At 34.8% G+C, this 22,981-nt stretch overlaps 1 pseudogene; it reads left to right on the forward strand.

Annotated features, from left to right (window-relative positions):
- The window catches only part of LOC100072471 (sodium/hydrogen exchanger 2-like), a 77,981-nt pseudogene that overhangs the window by 40,092 nt on the left and 14,908 nt on the right, over positions 1-22,981 (forward strand).

Here is a 22,981-nt window from a genome sequence, read left to right on the forward strand (position 1 = left end):
GTAGAAGATAAACACATGGACAAAGAGAACAGATTAGTGGCTACCAGAGGGGAAAAGAATTGCGGTGGGCATAAGTGTTAAAGGGGCACATGCATATGGTGACTGAAAAATAACAATGTACAGCCGACATTCACAATGTTATAATCTATTATGATCTCAAAAAAATAATAAAGAATAAACAAAAGAACTCCCAAAAAAGCACTAGCTATGTGGTCTCTATGTATGTGCGTCTATATAAGTATGCTACAGATATGATATTTTTTTAGCCCCAGATGGTATAATTTCTTAAAGAATCCTATTTAATTGGTTTAAAGTAAGTGCTCATATAAATTATTTCAAAATATAATACAAATTAATGCAAATGAATATCAGGATCATGTGACATAGTAAAATATTCTATATAAAATCCAATTTGTTTGTTATCTTTAGAGTTATAAGCATTAAATATAAAACTTTTGTTCTACCCAGGCTTACCAAAGCCAAACAAATTCATGTTATCTCTTTTGCAAAATTTTGGCAGGAAAAATTGATGGCTGACCTTGTCTTATGTCTAATTTTTGTAGGTAATCTAACTATAATTATTGGGAACAAGTAAACTAAATAGATATAATTAAGATTAAGGGGGTTTTAGGTGAAAATTTTAGTCCAATGTACTTAAATATAACTTCAAAAGTTTTTGGTAACATGAAACCATAGAGTTTTGCTAAATTAAATTTAATGATAGAAGTCTATTGATTATCTAGAACATTTCCAAATAAGATAAAATATTACTTACTAAACACAAGTTTATCTAATTTTGGCTTCTTATCACAGAAAAATTTAAAATATTTGAGTTTAATAAACATGTTTTCTGCCATGCTGAGAATTTTCTATGAGAAAGCACATGTTTTTAGAAAGTATTTTTTAAGTCTGACAAGTCACAGAATGCTAATATAAAGACAGCTCATAATTTCTTACTTCCTAGCTTTCACTAAAGATTAAGATTTCTAGAGGTTGATAATTCTAATTATTATATATCACTAAAGCTCCTAAAATGAGGGAAATATCTCTCTATACAAGGAAAGTAAGATGTATGTTTTCCGTAAAAAAGGTATAAGAAATGGAGATATTTTTGTTTGTTTTATTAAGAAAGTAAATTTGTCCTAAGATACTAAGAAGGAAGGAAAGCATGGGACAAGTTCTGAATGTAATAAAGAAAGTTATAGAAGCTTTGTGGAAGATGAGCCATGGGAAAACAGTTTTATGCATGGTCAAATTGGCGGATTAAAATAAATTTAATTAAATAAATTTTAGTATCAAAAGTAAGCTGGCGCAAAATTAGAATTAGGTTTTCTCTCACTTAAAAGGATAATTTTCTTGAACTTTTAGTCTGCTATTGATAAAGAGATTATGAAAAGATTTTTTTTACCTTTGAGTAAAAGAGGGAGGGACTTTATGTTTTATCAAAATAAATTTCCTGTATTGTTTTTATCAGGTCTTTAAGCACAAGGGCTAAGGTTCTTCTTAGAACTATTTAAATTTTTGTATTTCCTTGAAAATCTTTAATTGTCACCATGGTTAAATGGACAGCTAGGCGTTGTTTCACAGTGACCTATGATCCTATTTGATCAAGTGTTCTAAAACCTTTTGATATTTTTGACAAACTTCCCCAAATTCAAATTCAAAATAAAGTCTTTCTTTTGACCTGAAAGCAACTTGGAGAATTTCTAACAGCCCCCTAGGACTTTTCAAATAATATTCTCTTTTCTTATATAAAGGAAAATCTTAAAATAATTAGATTTATTTGGTAAACTATATGGGGAAACTTTGTCAAATAAGCAATGCTAAGCCTCCTTTATAGATATCCTTTCATGCATATATGTTATTAATGTAAACGTTTCAAAAATTATATGAAATTTTTAATATGTACTGGTATAATGTTATCACATAATTCTAGTTATTATTTTAAAATGTTATATGTCACCAAAATAACCAAGTTTCCATCTCAATTGCATTATTATGTTGTCTTTTGTCACCTATAGATAGTTATTTTGATGCTTTTGCAAATATATTTTATCTTCAGAGATTCTGGGAAAGGACTTTGACACTTACTCAAGAATACTGGTTTCTGATAAACTTTCAGATAAGAAAATTGAACTGGGTAAGAAATTACAGAATTCTAACAGAGACACAGATGAGTTTCAAAAAAAAAGAAACTAACAAAAGATTAGGAATAAATATTAGTTACATAGGACTACATGAACCAAGGATGATGCTCTAAAGTTTTGTTTTTCCAGATTTAAATAATCTTTTCTTTTAAGCTATCAACAATTTGGTAGTATATATCTTTCCAAATAAGCGTGAAACATCTACTTTTTCTCCCTACCTGATCCCTCCAGAATTCAGAAACTCTGAGTATTCTTTTTTTAAAAATTGTTTTATTGAGGTCCTACTGGTTTAAAACATTGTGTAATTTCAGTGGAACTTTATTATATGTCACTTTCTATATAGACTGCATCTTGCTCACCCCCAATAGTCTAGTTTTTATCAGTCACTATATATATGTGCCATTTACCCCTTTTGCCTTCCCTCCCACCCCATTCTCCCTTTGTAACCACTAATCTGTTCTCCTCATCCATGAGTTTGTTTTCTTCCAAATATAAGCAAAATCATACTGTGCTTGTCTTTGTTTCTTTGGCTTATTGGCTTAACATAATACCCTCGAGATCTACCCATGTTGTTGAAAATGGGAAGATTTAGTCTTTTTTTATGGCTCAAAAGCTTTCCGTTGTGTGTATATACCACATCTTCTTTATTCCTTCATCAATTGATGGGTACTTGGGTTGCTTCCACATCTTGGCTATTGTGAATAATGCTGCAATTAACATAGGGGTGCATAAGTCTCTTCGAGTTGTTGATTTCAACTTCTTTGGATAAATAACCAGTAGTGGGATAGCTGGATTATATGGTATTTCTATTTTTAATTTTTTGAGAAATATCCATACTGTTTTCCCTATGGCTGCACCCAGTTTGCATTCCCACCAGTAGTGTATGAGGGTTACCTTACACCACATCCTTTTCAACTTTTATTTTTTGTCTCGTAAATTATAGCCATTCTGATGGGTGTAAGGTGATATCTCATTGTAGTTTTGATTTGCGTTTCCCTAATAATTAGTGATGCGTTCATTTTATCATGTGTTTGTAGGCCATCTGTCTATCTTCTTTGGAAAAATATCTGTTCATATCATCTGCCAACTTTTTGATGATAGTTTTTGGCTTTTTTGTTGTTGTTGAGTTGTATGAATCTTTATATATTTTGTACTTCAATCCCTTGTTGGATATATGATTTGCAAATATCTTCTCCCAGTTGGTGCTTTGTATTTTTGTTTTGTTCATGGTTTCCTTTGCCTTGCATAACTTTTTAGTCTGATGTAGCCCCATTTATTTGTTTCTTCTTTTGTTTCCCTTGCCTGAGTAGATATGATATTCGAAAATATATTGCTAACACTGATGTCAAAGGGTGTACTGCCTGTACTTTCTTCTAGGAGTTTCATAGTTTCAGGTCTTACATTCAAGTCTTTAAACCATTTAGAGTTAATTTTTGTATATGGTGTAAGTTAATGGTCTGCTTTCATTCTTTTGCATGTGGCTGTTCAGTTTTCCCAAGACCATTTATTGAAGAGACTTTCCTTTCTCCATTGTATGTTCTTGGCTCCTTTGTCAAAGGTTAGCTATCCATGGATGTGTGGTTTTATTTCTAGGCTCTCAATTCTGTTCCGTTGATCTGTGTGTCTGTTCTTGTGCCAGTACCATGCTGTTTTGCTTACTATAGCTTTGTAGTATATTTTGAAGTCAGGGATTGTCATGGACCCAATGCTGTTCTTTTTTCTCAGGATTACTTTGGCTATTTGGGGTCTTTTGTTGTCCTATATAAATTTTAGGTCCTTTGTTCGATTTCTCTGAAGAATGCTATTACGATTCTGATTGAGATTGCATTGAATATGTAGATTGCGATAGGTAGTATGGACATTTTGACTGTTTATTCTTCCAATCCATGAGCATGGAATACCTTTCTGTTTCTTCATGTCTTGTATTTCTTTCAATATTATTATGCTTTTCAGTGAATATGTCTGTCACCTCCTTGGTTAAATTTATTCCTAGACATTTTATCCTTTTTGTTGCGATTGTAAATGGGGTTATATTCTTGACTTCTCTTTCTGCTAGTTTATTAGTTTATAGAAATGAAACTGATTTTTGTATGTTGATTTTGTACCCTTTAACTCTTCTGTAGTTATTGATTACTTCTAATAGTTTTATGGTGGATTCTTTAGAGTTTTCTATATGCAGAATCATGTCATCCACAAACAGTGAGAGTTTCACTTCTTCCTTTCTGTTTTGAATCACTTTCATTTCTTTTTCTTGCCTAATTGCTCTGGCAACAGCCTCCAGCACTATGTTGAATATGAGTGGTGAGAGTGGGCACCCTTGTCTTGTTACTATTCTCAGTGGGATGGCTTTCAATTTTTCCCCTTTAAGTATGATGTTTGCTGTGGTTTTGTCATATATAGCCTTTATTATTGAGGTCCTTTCCTTCTATACCCTTTTTTTTTTTTATCATAAATCGATGTTGGATCTTGTCAAATCCTTTCTCTGCATCTACTGAAAAGATCATGTGATTTTTATTCTTCATTTTGTTAATGTGGTGTATCATGTTGATTGATTTGTAGATGTTGAACCTTTCCTGCATCCCTAGTATAAATCCCACTTGATCATAGTGTATGATTCTTTTAATGTACTGCTGTATTCGATTTGCTAATATTTTGTTAAGCATTTCTGCATCTGTGTTCATCAGTGATATTGGCCTTTAATTTTCCTTTTTCTGTGTTGTCCTGGTGTGGGTTTAGTATCAGGTTAATGTTGGCCTTGTACAATGATTTTGGGAGTGTCTCATCTTCTTCAATTTTTTGGAATAGTTTAAGAAATGTAGGTGTTAAATCTTTGATGGTTTGGTAGAATTCTCCAGAGAAGCCATCTGGTCCAGGACTTTTGTTTTTGGGGGATGCTTTTGAATACTGTTTCAACCTCTTTACTTGTGATTGGTCTATTCAGATTATCTATTTCATCTTGATTCAGTTTTGGGAGGTTGTATCATTCTAAGAATTTATCTATTTCTTCTAGGTTATCCAATTTGTTGATGTATAGTTTTTCATAGTATTTCCTTATAATCCTTCATGGTATCCATTGAAATTTCTCCTCTTTTATTTTTAATTTTTATTTATTTGAGCCTTCTCTCTCTTTTTCTTAGTGAGTCTAGGCAAGGATTTGTCAATTTTGTTTGTTTTCTCAAAGAACCAGCTCTTAGTTTCCTTGATCCTTTCTATTTTTTTTTTATTCTTGATTTCATTTATTTCTGCTGTAATTTTTATTATTTCTCTCCTTCTGACTTTGGGCTTTGTTTGTTCTTTTTCTAGTTCTGTTAGGTGTAGTTTAAGATTACTTATTTGAAATTTTCCTTTCTCATTGAGGTAGGTCTGTATTGGTATAATTTTCCCTCTTATTACTGCTTTGCTGCTCCCATAAGAGTTGGAATGTTTTGTTTTCATTTTCATTTGTCACCATGTATTTTTTTATTTCTCTTTTAATTTCTTATTGATCCAATGGTTGTTTAGTAGCATGTTGTTTTGTCTTCACATATTTGTGACTTTCCCAGCATTTTTTGTGTAGTTGATTTCTAGTTTTGTAGCATTGTGGTCAAAAAGATGCTTGATAAGATTTCAATAATTTTAAATTCATTGAGGGTTTCATTGTTTCCCAACATCTATTCTGTCTTTGAGAATGCTCCATTTGCACTTGAGAAGAATGGGTGCTCCACTGCTTTTGTATGGAATGTTCTCTATATATCTATTAAGTCCATCTGGTCTAATGTTTCATTTATGTTCACTGTTTCCTTTTTGACTGTCTGTCTGTATGATCAGTTGATGTTAATGGGGTGTTGAGTGCTTCTAGTGTTATTCTGTTGTTGACTATCTCCAACTAGGTCCGTTAATAGTCGCTTTGTATACTTTGGTGATCCTTTCTTAGGTGCGTATATATTCAAATATGTTATATCCTCTTGGTGGAATGCCCCTTTTATCATTATATACTGCCCCTCTTTGTCTCTCATTATCTTTTTAATCTTGAAGTTTGCTTTGTCTGATATATGTATGGCTACACCTACTTTCTTTTGGCTGCCATTTGGAGTATCATCTTCCATCCCTTCATGCTGAGCGTTTGTTTGGCTTTAGAGTTGGGATGTGGTTCTTTGGGGCAGCAGATTGTTGGTTCTTTCTTTTGAATCCATCCAGTCACTCTGTTTTCTTTGATTTGAGAATTCAATCCATTTATATTTAGAGTGATTATTGATAAATGAGGGCTTAATGTGCTCATTTTCTCTCTTGTTTTCTGTTTATCCTTTATAGCCATTTTTTCTTTTCTCATGTATTTCTGATTGCCAATTCATTTTGGCAATTTTCTGTAATGGTTTTCTCTTTATTTATTATTCGTGGGTCTGGTCTTATTTTTTGTTCAGTGGTTACCATGAGGTTTGTATAAAAGTTCCCATAGATGAGATAGTCAATTTCTTTTTCATTGAAGTAACATTGGTTGATATCATTATATAAACTTCAGATGTACATCATTATATTTCAATTTATGTGTAGACTACACCATGTTCACCTCCCAAAGAGTAATTATAATACATCACCTTACACATGTGACTTATCACTACTTTTGCCCTCCTCCGTTCCCTCTTCCCCTCTGATCAGCACCAATCCAAACTCTGTCTCTATGTGTTTGATTATCGTTGTCTTTATCTTCTATTTATGAGTGGGACCATACATATTTGACTTTCTTCCTATGAAATATTTTGCTTAGCATAATACCCTCAAGGTCCATCCATGTTGTCACAAATGGCAATATTTCATCCTTTTTATGGCTGAGTAATATTCCATTGTGTATATATACCACATCTTCTTTATCCATTTGTCCTTTTATGGTCACCTAGGTTGCTTCCAAGCCTTGGCTATTGTGAATAATACTGCAATGAAAATAGGGGTGCGTGTATCTGTATGCATTTGTGTTTTCATGGTCTTTGGATAAATACCCAGCAGTGGAACAGCTGGATTGTATGGTAGATCGATTCTTAATTTTTTGAAGAATCTCCATACTGTTTCTCATAGTAGCTGCACCTGTTTGCACTCCCACCAACAGTGTATGAGACTTCCTTTTCTCCACATCTTCCCCAACACTTGATATTTCCTGTCTTGTTAATTGTAGCCATTCTGATGGGCATGAGTGATATCTCATTGTAGTTTTGATTTGCGTTTCCCTGATAGTTAATGATGTTGAACACCTTTTGATGTGCCTATTGGCCATCTGCATATCTTCTTTGGAGAAATGTCTGTTCAGAACTTTTGTCCATTTATTAATTGGATTGTTAGCATTTTTGTTGTTGAGATGTATGACTTTATGTATTTTGGATATTAATCCCTATCAGATATATGGTTTGTTAGGTTGTTTTTTGTTTTTATTGATAATTTCCTTTGCTGTGAGCATTATAACTTGATGTAGCCCCATTTGTTTATTTTTTCTGTTGTTTCCCTTGCCTGGTCAAACATGCTACTTGAAAATATGCTCCTAAGAGCAATGTTGAAGAGCATTCTACCGATATTTTCTTCTAGAATTTTCATGGTTTCAGGTCTTACATTCAAGTCTTTAAGCCATCTTGAATTAATTTTTGTGTATAGTGTAAGATAATGATCTACCTCATTCTTTTGCATGTGACTGTTCAGTTTTCCCAACATCATTTATTGAATAGACTTTACTTTCTCCATTGTATGTTATTGGCTCTCGTGTTGAAAATTAGGGGTCCATGGATGTGTGGGTTTATTTCTGGGCTCTTGGTTCTGTTCCATTTATCCATGTGTCTGTTTTTGTTCCAGTAACATGCTGTTTTGATTACTATAGTTTTGTCATATATTTAGAAATCAGGGAGTTGATACCTACAGCTTTGTTCTTTTTTCTTAGGATTCCTTTGGCTATTTGGGGTCTTTTGTTGTTCCATACAAATTTTAGGGTTCTTTGCTCTATTTCTGTGAAAAATGTCTTTGGAATTTTGATAAAGATTGCATTGAATGTGTAATTTGCTTTAGGAAATATAGATATTTTATCTATGTTAATTATTCCAGTCCAAGAGCAAGGAATATTTTTCCGTTTCTTTGTGTCTTCTTCAATTTCTTCCAACAATGTTTTATGGTTTCCAGTGTACAGGTCTTTCATCTTTTTGATTAAATTTGTTCCAAAGTATTTTATTCTTTTTGTTGTAATTGTAAATTGGATTGTATTCTTAATTTCTCTTTATGCTTCTTGTTTGATATTGTATCTAAATGGAACTGATTTTTATATGTTGATTTTGTATCCTGTAACTTTTTTGTATTCATTTATTATTTCTAAAAGTTTTTTGGTGGATTCTTTAATATTTTATATATATAAACTCATGTCTTCTGCAAATAGTGACAGTTTCACTTCTTCTTTTCCAACCTAGATCCCTTTTATTTCTTCTTCTTGTGTGATTGTTCTGGCTAGAACTTCTAACACTATGTTAAATCAGAGTTGTGAATGTGGGCTTCCTTGTCTTGTTCCTGTTCTTAGAGGGACATATTTCAGTTTTTCCCCATTGAGAATGATATTAGCTGTGGGTTTGTCATATATGGACTTAATTATGTTGAGTTATTTTCCTTCTATACCCATTTTTTCAGAGTTTTTATCATAAATAGATGCTGTATCTTGTCAAATGCTTTCCTTGCATCTGTTGAGATGATCATGTGATTTTTATTCTTTTTTGTTAATGTGGTGTACCACATTGATTGATTTGCAGATGTTGAACCATCCTTGCCTTCCTGGAATAAATTCCACTTGATCATGGTGCATGATCATGTTAATGTATTATTGTATTCTATTTGCTAGTATTTTTTTGAGGATTCTTGCATCAATGTTCATCAGATATTGGCATGTAATTTTATTTATTTTGAATTGCCCTTGTTTGGTTTTGGTATCAGGGTAATTTTGGCTTCATAGAATGTATTAGGAAGCTTCCCCTCTCTTCAATGTTTTGGAAGAGTTTGCTTATAGGTATTAAGTCTTCTTTGAATGTTTGGAAGACTTCACCAAGGGAGCTGTCTGGTCCTAGGAGATAGTCCATTTTCTATTTGCCTCTTATCTCCATTAGCCTAAGCAGGTACCATCTCTTTCCCCTTCCCCTCTGCTTTATTTTTGTTACAAGTTATTCTTTTTTTGTGCTGTGAATTTGTAATTCAATTGAAGTGTTTATAGTTATTTTTCATTATTTCCTTCTCTGTAACTTTTATGTTATTATTGTTTGCTAACCTATACTGATAGAGATCTGCAATTTTTAAATTTTTTTCTCTATTGATCTCCTCTCAAAGCTTGGTAAACCTTTGCCTTTTTGTTTCCGGTAGGAAGCCTCCCCTCATCATTTGTTCTAAGGTAGATCTAGTGGAAATGAATTCCCTTAGATTTTATGTGGGAAATGCTTTTATCTGGGAAATATTTATTTCTCCATCATATCTGAAGGATAGTTTCACTGGATGGAGTATTCTTGGCTGAAAAATTTTAGTGTTTCAGTATTTTGAGTGTATTATTCCATTCTTTCCTAGCCTGTAAGATTTCTGCTGAGAAATCCACTGAGAACCTGTTAAGGGTTCCTTTGTAGGCTATTTTCTTCTGCCTTGCTGCCCTTAATATTTTTTCTTTGTCATTGAATTTTGAAAATTTAAATATTATATGCTTTGGTGATGGCCTTTTGCATTGATGTAATTAGAAGTTCTATTGGCTTCACATACTTGTAAGTTCAGGTATTTCCCCAGGTTTGGGAAGTTCTCAGCTATTATATCTTTGAGCAAGCTCTCTGCTCCTTTCTCCTCATCTTCTCCCTCTGGAATACTTATAATATTCATGGTACTTTTCCTAATTGAGTTGGATATTTCTCCAAGAATTTCTTCATTTTTAAAATCGTAGATCTCTCTCCTCTTCCACCTGAAGCATTTCTATATTTCTATCTTTTAATTAATTACTTCTGTCCTCCATAAGGTCTGCTTCATTTTTTGTGGTTTCTGCAGTATGTTTTTATCTCATTAATTGCATTCTTCACATCTAGAACTTCTGTATTGCTTTTTTAAGTGTTTCAATCTCTTTGGTGAAATTTTCCTTCTTTTCATTAGTTTTTTTCCTGAAACTCATTGAACTGTCTTTCTATGTTTTCTTGTAACTCATTGAGTTTTTTTATGACAACTATTTTGAATTCTCTGTCACTTACATTGTAATCTTCTGTGACTTCAGTATTAGTTTTTGTCATTTTCCTTCTCTACTGCAGTTTTACTGTAGTTCTTCATGGTGTTTGATGAATTGATCCTCTGCTGGTGCATTTGTGGTAGTATCAAGTCACAGATTCCACCTGCCACCACTGGAGGAGCGGGAGCTATTTTCTGATCCCGCCCCCTCTGCTGGTAGTTGAGGCAGTAAGGCCACTCTGTGTTCTCATGAGTGGCCTCAGCTACTTGGTGCATTGTACTCACTCAAGTGGGGTCTCTGTCCATGCAGGTGGTCACAGCCAGGCCACTGTGCTTGGCAGGTGGGTCCTGTTCACAAAGGTGGGGCCACTGCACTCTGATGGAGGCTTCGACTGATCTGCTGTGCTAGGTGGGAGGGGTGGTTTCATGTTGGTAGGCAATGCTCTTGTGGGTGTGTCCAGATGAGCTGCTGTGCTTGGTGGGTGGGGAACCTTTCTGCAGGCTTAGCCACTGCCACCCAGTGGGGTGCATTCATGTAGGTGTGTCCACCTTGGTAGGTGGGTGGTCCCATGGGCCAGGCTACCACTCCAAAAGTGTTGGCATGCAGGTGGGCTGTCCCTGACTCCGCTCACAGTTATGCCAGCTCCTCTTTGAGGATCTGTGACCAGGATCACTGCCTCTGGGGAGGGGAAGGGGTCTGTTCACCTAGTTCTACTGCTTCCTGGGGATCCACTCCGTAAACCTTCAGATGTATAGCTGCATGGATCTCTCAGGCATTCCATTATGTTGTTTAGGGAATCCTCTGTTGGGTAATGAATGTTCATTTAGCTGTAACTTACAGAGGAGAGACAAAGGGAACTACTCACTCTGCCATGATACTGATGTCACCCGTATCTCAGTGAATATTCTTATTTTCACTTATATAAATAATCAGGCTAAGTTTTTAATATAAACAAATTAGTTTTACTGTGGTAATCTTCGGTAAAAAAATGAGAGTAATTGTGGAGAGGAAAATTATGCTACACTTGTGTAAATGTTGGACTTTTGTCCTATTAATTGTCTTTGAGGCTTTGTTATATACCCATAGACTGGAATTCCCTGGCCTATAGTATTGCCTTTGGTCTTGTTCACTGTTCCCAATGCCCTCTTTGGGAAACATGAACTCACCCCACATGGGATGATCACTGGAAAATCAGTTTCTGTTGGTGTACAACCTTCTGCTGATCCCTTGTTTTCTTATGCTAGTATGATCAGTTACTGTAAGTCTCTAATGTCCTATGCTTGAGCATATCATCAACAGGTTAAAGAAGCTTTCCCAGATTCCAGTTTAAAGGATCCTATTGATCACAGACTAGAGCCTGATGACTGGATATCTGGAAACATCAGAGGAAGGCAGCCCTTGAGCTCCATTGAAAAGGGCCTTATCAACTCCTTCAGATATCAGGAAATCCACTCTGCTATCAGACACTAAAATAAAGCTGACTCATAATAACAACTTCCAGGAAGAGAAGTAGCTGACATCTGTTGTAGACAGCTGTCCCGGGACCCTGGACCAAGCCTGTATATCCACTTCCATGACTGTTTAATATTACCATTGTCATATTGTCCAAATGTCACTTAAGATTTTTCTGACACTGTGTTTGGTTTTCCAATCCACATTGGAATGGACCCCTGATAACAATATCTTTTTACAGTGGGCTAATTCATTTGCTACACATGAAAATCAATCTAACTGTTAGATACGTGGGCAACTCCTCCTTTCCAGTTTATGTGGGTTACCTTGGTGGATTTCTCCTCTCCAGGGCACAGACTGGAATACTTTGAAACAATTTATTATTATGTCTCAAATATGGTTCTGCCTAACGATAAATAAGATACTGCCTGTATAACCCCATTCCTATTCCCCTTGTTCATGCTTTCCAGATCTTTTTAGTTGGTTACCCTCAGGTCTGGGTTCACTTTTAAGATTGGGTCTCTGGGTCCTATCATTATTTTTGGTTTTAAGACTAAGCATCTGGTTGTTCCTTAAAATAATTCTGGCTTGCTTCCACAAATGCTCCTGGAAAATCCTGCCCAAATCTTGATGACTCAACATTGTCAGACTCTCCATGTGATCATCACTGAAACCTCCATGAACTTCCACTCTGAGACCTTCACTGATCTATAACAGGTACCTGGCTGGACCCCTTCCCTGCATGGCCCAAGTTATTCGATTGTATAATTGAGTCTCATTAAGCTCTTGAGTCCCGCTGTGGGGTTAGATGGACCTGAGACAGGCAGAGGCTACCTTGGCATCGAAATGGGACAAACGCCAAATTAATCATCAATGCTGGCTGTGGCAGGTTTTGATCAAAAGAGGTAAACGTGGAATTAAAATAAAAGATAGAGGATCCCTAAAAGAGAAAGACAAGGTGCACTCTGTGTGGCTAACCAGGATCTAAAATAAAACAGAGTCAAGCGTCCATGCCAGGACGGAGGAAAAAGCAACAACTTGTATCAGTTTCAACTGAGCATTTCGTCTTGATGGATGGCCAAACACCTGATAGAGCTGATTTAGAAGACCAGTATCTGTAGGGGAACCAATGAATCAGAGGGCTTTCAAATCAATCCCTGTGGTCTATGGTCTTTGCTTTTATAAGCTCTACCCTCCCCCACCATCTTTGGAGTGTACTTTTGATTTGTTTTAAAAACTGCATCTCCCCAGTTTGCAAATTATACGAGCAATAAAGCTTTCCTAACTAAATTCAGACATTTTTGCTGACACTTCCAAGAAATGGAAAAGCAAAACATCATGTTGATTGAACGTGTCACACTTGAACAGCATTAACTATCATTCGCTCAAATGAAATATCTTATACATATGTGAGATATATATCAAGGTGGTTAAGAGCATGCACTCTGGAGACAGATTGATTAGATTCAATCCCAGCTCTGCTACTTCCTCGCCAAGTGATCCTGAGAAAGTTATTTAACTTCTCTAGGCCTCATTCACCTGTAACACAGAGAAAGTAACAGTGCCTACCTCATAAAGCCAATCTGAGAATTAATTGAAATAAAACACTTAGACAATATTCTCATCACAAAATAAGCACTTAAGAAATGTTAGCTACACTTAAGTATATATATGTATATGCATATTTTAACTTCATCTGTAGGTCAAAAAAAGTACAAGGATTAAGCTTTTCAAATGGCATTTTTAAGTCATTAACTGTCTTAAATCAATGTGCCTCTAACTGAATTCCGTGGATTTAGTTTGACTGGAGCAATCCCAGAGGGTCTGAAGTAACTTTAAGGAAAACTGTCAATTAATTATTACTGATATTAAATGAGCTTAAGGTGAATCAAAAAGAGCCTTTTTTCAAGGCTCTTTTTGTGAGTCCGGGTTAACTAGACCTCAAATATTTTTTTCCAGTAATTTTATTGACATCACAATGGTTTATAACATTGTGTAATTTTGGGTGTACATTATTCTTTATTAATTTCTGAATAGACTTCATTGTGCTCACCCCTGGTAGTCTAGTTTTTGTCCATCACCATGCATATGTGCCACTTTACCCCTTTTGCCCACCCTCCAACCCCCTCCGCCTCTGGTAACCACTGATCTGTTCTCTTTATCCATGTATTTATTATCTTCCACATCTGAGTGAAATCATGCAGTATTTGTCTTTGTATGGTTTATTTCACTTAACATCATACCCTCAAAATCCGTCCATGTTGTTTCAAATGGGATGATTTTGTCTTTTTTATTGCTCAGTAGTATTCCGTTGCATATATATGCCACATCTTCTTTATCTATTCATCCGTAGAAGGGCACTTGGGTTGCTTCCACATCTTAGCTATTGTAAATAATGCTGCCATGAACATCGGGGTGCATAAATCTTTTGGGATCATTGATTTCAAGTTCTCTGGATAAATATTCAGCAGTGGGATAGCTGGATTGTATGGTATTTCTATTTTTATCTTTTAAGAAATCTCCATACTGTTTTCCATACTAACCAAAGCTGAAATTTTAATCTAGTTCCTTTCAGATTACTGCTTTACCTCCTTTGGGTTTTACATGTGGTAATCCTCTGGCCATTTTCAGAGTAGAATTCCGGGGTAGATTAGTCTAAACTAAGGATTAGCAACCTATGGTTTTTATGCCCTGAGCGCCATCGTACAAGATTTAGAATTGTTTGTTTAGTCTGGGCTGTTTGGTCCTGAGAAAAACTGAGGATTTAACAAAGTTGACCCATATCCTCAGTCTGAACCCCAGATTTCTAGTTCAGAATTCTCACTCGTATGGCTTTTAATGTAAGTCATTTTTTGGGAGTTTTTCATTCTGAAAAGGTTACACTAGAGGTGGAAGAACTTCTGTCTTCTCTGAAATGAGTGCAGCTATGTGGATGGCAATCACCCTCCCCCACATCTCTAGTAGAGAATATTTTTAAAATAATTTAGTGTGAGTTGCCAACAGATTGTTGCTCATCTCATATACAATGTTCTCTCCCCTACCCTGCTCCCTCCTCCCAGTTGTGAGGAAAATATCTAAATATCTGACCCTTGAAAGAGTTAAGAATAGGAAGAAAGTCTTGCAGGTCAGAAACCATTTTGATGGGTTGAAAGGTGCAATGAAATACCCTTGAGGAAGGCTTGGAAAGAATTATTAAACAAGACTATAAAAACATAATTTTGAAAGCATAGCGAATAGAATAAAACAGTAAAAACCTACCCAAGCATCAAAAAATGCTTTATTAATAACACTATTGTGCTTTAGAGGCTACAAGGATGTATTTCTGCCTCTTAGTGATTTGCTGCAAACTAATGATTGCAATCTGTCAGTGCAAACTTGTTTAAGGAGGACAGATTAGACAATGTTAAAGACGATAAAGAAGGCAGGTGGTTCTCAGCACACAACAGGACCTAGAAAATGGTGTTTATTTTGAAAGCTAAGCATTTGATTGTCTTAGAAATGTTATTGTATAAATTCTGGGGAAGTGGCGTGTTTTTCATATTCTGGAGCAGAGTAAGGCACCTTGAGTAACAGAAATCCTGATTTGGTCTTCAAGAACATTCATGTGATCACTTTTCCTTAAAGTCAAATGCAAGTATTACTCTTACACAGTTTTTCCTTCCTTAGAATTATTGCCTATGCTATGAGCATGAAATACTATGTGGAAGCTAACATTTCTCAGAAATCCCATACCACTATCAATTACTTCACGAAGATGTGGAGTAGTGTTAGTGACACTCTTGTCTTCATCTTCTTGGTGTTTCTACGATTGGAACGAACCATGAGTGGTGTTGGCCTTACATTTGTTTCATTGCCACTTTTTTGTCTTATTTGGAGAGCATTAGGTATGATGAATATTTTTGTTTACGTAAAATATGTCAACTGAACTTGAGATTGCATTAGGAGCAAGCAATTTAAAATTCCAATATTTTAAATGCTATATTTGCTTTATTTCTCATAAGCTGACTGTTTTATATCTCCAGTTATATTGGAGGTGCATAATATCAAGGTTAAGAAACAGGCTCTGGAATCAGACTACCTGAATTCAAATCCTAGCTCCACTCCTTAGCCTTATGGCTTTGAGAAAGTTATATGATCATGCTAGGCCTTAGATTCCTAGTTGTAAAATGCAGGTGGTAATACTATCAACTTCTGCTAGCCTCTGTGAGAAGTGCATGACATAATGTAGACAAAAAGCTTGGCATAGATCTGGCACATCATAAACTTTCAGTAAATGTTAGCTTTTACTGCTAATGATACTATTACTGCTGCTGCTACTATAAATACTAGTGCTATTACAATATGGTATAGTAAAACAAACATATGGATGCTCTTAGTACTACTACTAAGAATTAATACTCAATATTATTGCTATTGCTAGGATGAAACCTGAGAGATTTCTCTCATTCTTCTACTTCTGAATGTTTACATCTCCCTGCCTCACCCCAATTTACAAAGAAGGAGTAAAAATCACCACTGCCTTCAGCATTATTGTTCCAACTTCCCATCCTAAACCACACGTGTATATATCTTGCTAATGTCTGGACCAATTCCATTAAAGTATTGGCTGTGTCTTGGGGAATGTTGACTCCAGTAGGAAAGGATATACCATTTGTGTCTTTTCCTCAAACACTGGTGAAGGCTGGGTGACATCTGGTGAGCCAAACCACACTTGCAAAATGACTTTACCATTGGCTGCAGCTAACCTTTCTTCTCAGTTCAACACTTACATTTAAAAACGTAGTCCATTGGTGATGAAGTGAAATATACATGTGCAGCATACTTTTCATCCTGAAAACATCACAGCTTTGTTGCTAGTTAAACTGAGCTGTCTCTTTAATCTTACATTTTATAGTCTGCTTAGAAATTCAGTTTATAGGTTTATCATATTTTCTGGACATTTATATCTCTACCTTCCTCCTCCTCCACAGATAAACAGACTCATTGTAGATTTTTCTTTGAAGACTATGAAACTTACTCTAGCAATACTGAGGGGCACATTGGGGAAATTGCTTAGGGCTTTAAGGATGAATAATAAAGCTGGCCAGGGTATGCTTTATTATCCATTAAAATGTATTTAAGTTGTACATTAACACTGAAACCACCAGCTAAATGTCATTCAAGTTCATAGAAGGCAATTTCTAGTTTATTCTAAGCCCACAGGAAAATCTCTCTAGGGTTGTAAAATGTTTTTCATCTAAACATCTTTTTTAAATAAAATTGGACCAAAAGTTTACTTTGAGCCCATGCACTATGAAAAATAGCTGACAGAAAATAAAAGCAGGGATAATTGAAGAGGTTTTTCTATAAAACATTAAGACCCAACAAAAGCAAGCATTAGATACAAAGGCCAGGATTTCTATAGATTTATTTATTTTCTTTTAAAGATTGGCACCTGAGTTAACATCTGTTGGGAATCTTCTTTCTTTCTTCTTCTTCTTTTTCTCCCAAAGCCCGCCTGTACATAGTTGTGGATCCTTCTAGTTGTGGCATTGGGGATGCTGCCTCAGCATGGCCTGATGAACGGTGCCATGTCCGCACCCAGGATCTGAACCAGAGAAACCCTGGGTGCTGAAACGGAGCACACGGACTTAACCACTTGGCCATGGGGCGGCCCCTATAGGTTTGTATATATAGTTTTGTGTGAAAACTCAGGAGATGAAACGAATCTTGTTTCCAATACTATTTTATTTCTAAACTATAACGTGTAGATAATCTTTAACTCTAGTATGAGGAGAGAAGAGGAAGAAATCTTTACCATAATATAGACAATGAGATATCTTTAACTCCATAATCCTGGCATCACAATTTAGCTTAATACTGTGCCTAGTTATGCAGAGGAAACATGAGCTGGTCATAGGAGACCATGGTATTTTTTTCCGTTTGGCTTTAGCCATATAAAATGATATTTTTTTCAATCTGTTAAATTAGAAGTTTTCAGTAGTTGATGTGTCAGAGTATTCTAATTCCTGTTGGTTTGGGGACCACATACGATCAGTGATAAACCTGAAAAGTCAGCATCCTGGCAACATGTCAACATTACTGAAGTAATACACATAAATTGACTAAATGCAGTTTGACTGAAAGTATACTGGATGACTTTTCCATTTAGCCAAAATGATGATTTGGCTCCAAAGAAATATACTATCACTAGCTTTGAGTTCTGGTAATTTTCATATAGCGTAAGGATGATTAGAAATGTTATTATATATGTTAGGTATTGTTGGAACAGCTTAAATATTCAACAGTAGAGTAGTAGTTAAACTATTAGAAAAATAATGACATAAACATAGTGATATGTGGCTTTAGTTTTATTCTGAAGCGTTAATAATAATTTTCTCTGGATGGGTGGGATTACGGGTATAAAAGAGAATTAAAAGAGCTAAAGTTACCTAAAGAGTTTTTAAAAAGAAAATTGATAGAGCTGACATTTTCAGTGGATTTAGCTTTTATTTATTTTAAGTTAATTATGCCTGCTCTAATAATTTAACTATGTTTTCATTTTCTGGAACTGTGTAAAATATTTAAATTGAATTAAAATGTTTTTAAAAATAGAAAAATTGACCAAAATTCTTAATCATTTATAGAGGCTGCAAGATTACTCCCACGGCTCTCCAAATTGCCATATAGTCCAATGAAGACAATCTGGGATGTTTTTCCAAACGAATCAATTTTGGCTAAATTGTCTCTTGGCCAACTTATTTCAGCTCTAATTTTGTGTAAGGATTCCTACTTTCAGCCCATCTGTTAAGGAAAACTGTATTCTGTTTCTGGTCTTGAAGTAAATTATCTGATAAACTCATTCATAGTAAGATTCAGAATGTAATCACTAGGAGTGAGATCTGTGGGACAAAGATTTAACCAGTGTCCTTCAAATAGTACTGTTACATGACCGAGCACTTACTTCTCTCATGGTTAAGATTAGTTTTTGAGACTATAGACAAGTGTGAGTAATAAAAAACTTTGGCTGAGACATGAGTTTCATAACTCTAGACTTTAGGTGGCAGGAGAAAAACCACTTTTCTTCAAAGCCTTAAACTATCTAGAGGCCTGGCTCATTAAAGATTAAAACCAGCACAGGTCACATTACTTAGGTTTTAGTTCGTTAGCTTGGGTCAGCTCTGTAGTATGTATAAGACTGAAGAGAAGTGTTATATACTGATTGTAGAGACTGCATTTGCAGAATATCCCAGATAATACACATGGGCCTAAGGAAAGGAGCTGTACTGCTTTCATTCTAAAAAACTGAGAAGAATCAAAAGGAAAAACCAAAACAAAATCAACTGCTTAAAGACAAGTCTCTCAAAGTAATTTTAGGAAGTACACATTTTAATAGTTTAGTTTAGGCTTTTAAATTATTCATCACAAATCCTTAGAATTCCAATGTAGTTTAACACTAATTTATTATAACGCATTTGTAACTTTTTCTTTCTGTTGATTAATTACTAAACTACTCTTCTTACTGGAAAATGTGGGAGTTCTTGTGCTGACTTTCCTTGTGAACAAATGTCATATGAATAGTCATGAGAAAAGACCAAGTTATTATAGCCTATGGAGGATTGAGGGGAGCAATCTGTTTCTCCCTTGTTTTTCTGCTGCCAGAGTTTTCCAGAAAGAAGCTCTTTATTGCAGCAATCATAGTTGTTATTCTTGTTACTGTTATTGTGCAGGTAAAAATCTATTAAAGTAGTACAATTTGAAATCTTCTACTTAGATGCAAATAAATGGGCCAATATTCTTTTTCAGGATCTTGAACTGAGGTAGTTTATATTTAGGAGAGACAATTATAGCATGTGAAATAATTTCTACCATAACTCAAACAGGACATATACAAAAGCTGAGATGGGGTTTATTTTTAAATCAATACAGGAATAGGAGAATGCGTCATTTATTTAAGTGGTTGACACCAATAGCTTTACAACAAATACTGCATTTTAGTGACTTGGAAAGATAAGGTTGAGGTTCAGAGCAGAAGAGGAAAGAAAATGCTTTAAGAATTTCATTCTAATTTTTCTCTTGAATTATTTCTTTGGCCTGTACATATCACTGTTTCTCTCTAATTGCTAATTCACTACACTTCAGTTCTATAAAGCTGGCCAAAAGAATCTTGGAAAAAATGTCTAAAAACCTATTCAGTAACTAAATGAGATAGTTGTTCAAATTTTGGCCAAATTTTTTAAACTAGGATAATGATTTTGGATATTTGTGTGTGTGTGTGTGTGTGTGTGCGCGGTGGGATAATATAAGCAAGAATATATGAATTTGGCAGACTTCCCTTTAAACAAAATAATTATTTCTTTTAAATGGGTGAGATGATTTCTTAAGTTTTAAATATATTTTCTTTGTTTTGTAAATGACTGAGTCTACTTTATTGTCTTCTCATTTAAAAATTCATTAATTGTATTAAATCAGCCCAAAATCAAATTATGTTTTCATCTAAGCTGACCTTCAGTTTAATATATGTGTCAGGTAGCAAAATTTTACTTCAAAATGCAAAGTAATTTTAAAGAATTAACTTCCAATTCCTATATCTTTTAGAATTCTTAATATCTCTGATAATTTATCAATAACACTCATATTGTCCTTTAATTTTACATTTCTCCCAAGTATTCAAATGCATATTACTCCTAGAGACTTCATCATTTGACATTTACATTTCCCATTGTTTCAAATAATGCTGTAATCTATTTAAGACTCTGACTGGAGAGTTTGGGTGAAGTTAGGTGTTTGGGGAGTTGTTGGACAATTGCAATTGAAGAGAGAGTGTACAGTAGAGAACTTCTCATGTCATTCCAGCACCATCTAGTGGTTAGAATATTTGCAGCAATGTTCTTTTTGTATATGAATTAAAACCCATTGGGAAGAAAAGTATAAAATTACAATATTACATTCTACTTATCGGCGATTAGTAAAGTTGCTGTGATGTGCTTCAGGAAGATTAGTGCCTGGTCCACCATCAGTAGAACATGTCTTATAAATTTTTTTCTGTGATATAGTGGAAATGCTCTGTAGTCACTTGGCCATTTTCCCCTGTCTTCTTGAGGGGAAAAAAGGATTGGAGTTAAAATCACAATACCTGGGTGCTAATCACAACTTTATTCCTAATGAGATTTCTAATCTCGAACATGTTACTGATTACTCGGTATCCTTTTTTGTAGAACTAGGGTACAGGACCAATCTTTCAGGGTTGTTTTGTTATAAAGATCAAATAGAAATATAAGTTTAAAAGCACTTTATGTTTGTAAGGTATATTGTTACTATTATTATGACCAAGGGCACTTAAGAGACTTTTCACATACTGTCTCCACCTGTCAATTCCACTTAACTACAATTTGGATTCTGTCCTCACTGTCCCATCAAAATTGTTCTTGCCAAAGGCTCTGCGGGCCTCCATATTGCCAAGTTAGGTTGAATTCTTTTGTCCTAATATTATGAAACTTGTCAGCAGAGTTTCATACAGTAGACTGCTCTCTCTTTCTAGCAATACTTTCTTTTTTGCTTTTCTTGACATCATACCCTCCTAGTACTTCTGCCTTTCTGGACATTTCATAGTCTTCTCTGCAAGCTGATCCTCCTTTATTAAGCCTCTAAATGTGAGAGTTCTCCAGAATTAGGTCCTGAATATTCTGTTCTCACTACATTTTTTTCATTAGGTGATTATATTTATTCTCATGGCTTCAAAGGCAATACAAATCTGATGACTTCCAAATGTTTACCTCTAGTCCAGATATCTACTCTGAAGTCTAGCTGTGTATATTCAACTATTACTTCATAATTCCACTTGTATGTCTCACAGGAACTTCACAGCCAATATGTCCACAAAGGACAAATCTTATCCTCATCTGTTCTTCTCCTTCCATCTGAGTCAATGGCACTGACATCTACCCAGTTACTAAAGCAAGAAATACAGGATACATCTTTGATTATTTCCTTTTTAAATCCCTCACATCAAACCTTGTGTTTCTAACTCCAAAATATATCTTCAAACCATGTATTTGATTTTTAGAAAGACGTTACCAGATAGAATGAATTGTATTAATATGTTTTGATTCACAACACACTAGAATCATTGGCCCATACATGTTATTGATTGATTGATTGATTTTATACTTTTAATAACTGTGAATCCAGCACTCAACCTGAGAAAGGGAAAGTTAACAATAACCTATGCAATGCACGCCCATCCTGTTTCCTTGCCTCTCCCTCTCTCAGGTAACTGATATCCTGAATGTATTTTTTACCATTCTCTTGCCTTTTAAAAAGTAGTTTTTGAAATCACATATTACCCACATAGACACATGCACATAAATAATATATTGATTTGTTTAAATTTTTTTTAACTTTATAAAAGTGGATGTGTGTGTGTGTATGTTTATATTTTGCATGCAGCCTTTTGGAATGTTGCCTGATAACATTATATTAGTAATATTTATTCATATAGTTGTGAGTAGTAACCCCTTATTTTCACTGCTCTGCAATATTGTATTTTATGGTTATACACCGATTTATTTATGCACTGTCATTTCAATTGATTTTTTTTCTCTTTTCTTTTTTGCTTTTACAAATGTTGTTGCCATGAATTTTCTTGTATGTGTCTCCTTGTGGAATCTCTATGCTATTCTCTATTCCTATTGCCATCCTCTTAGTCTAAGGTACTATCATCTGTTTCCTGAACTGCCTTAAAATTTTCCCTATTTTCCTTTCCTCCTTCAATCTATTATTCCCACAGGACCAAAACCAATTTTTTAAAAGGACAAACTTTGCTACTTACCTTCCAAAAATACTTCTATTGCTTGTTTCTCAACTTTTAGTAAAATCCCAGAAACTTAGCATGGTTATAAGCTGCAACAAATATGGTTCACTTGTACTTTTGAAACCTCATGTTTTGGGGCCATTCTCTTTCTTGTCCACTGTGTTATAACAGCCTGTTTAACTTCTTCAAATGTGACAAACTTTTTCTTATCTTGGGGCTTTCAAACATGTTATTTCCTCTCCCTAAAACACCATCTTCTAAGTTGCTTGCATGTCTGGCTTCCTCTTATCTTTTAATTCTCAGCAGATATACAACCTCCTCAGAGAAGCCTTCTGAGAACGCTCTATTTACATGGATTCCCACTCCTTTGTTGTTCTGTATCATTTCACCGTGGATTTTTTCCTTTGTTAA

The sequence above is a fragment of the Equus caballus genome, chromosome X (assembly GCF_041296265.1).
Source record: "Equus caballus isolate H_3958 breed thoroughbred chromosome X, TB-T2T, whole genome shotgun sequence".
In the NCBI taxonomy this organism is placed as follows: Eukaryota; Metazoa; Chordata; class Mammalia; order Perissodactyla; family Equidae; genus Equus; species Equus caballus.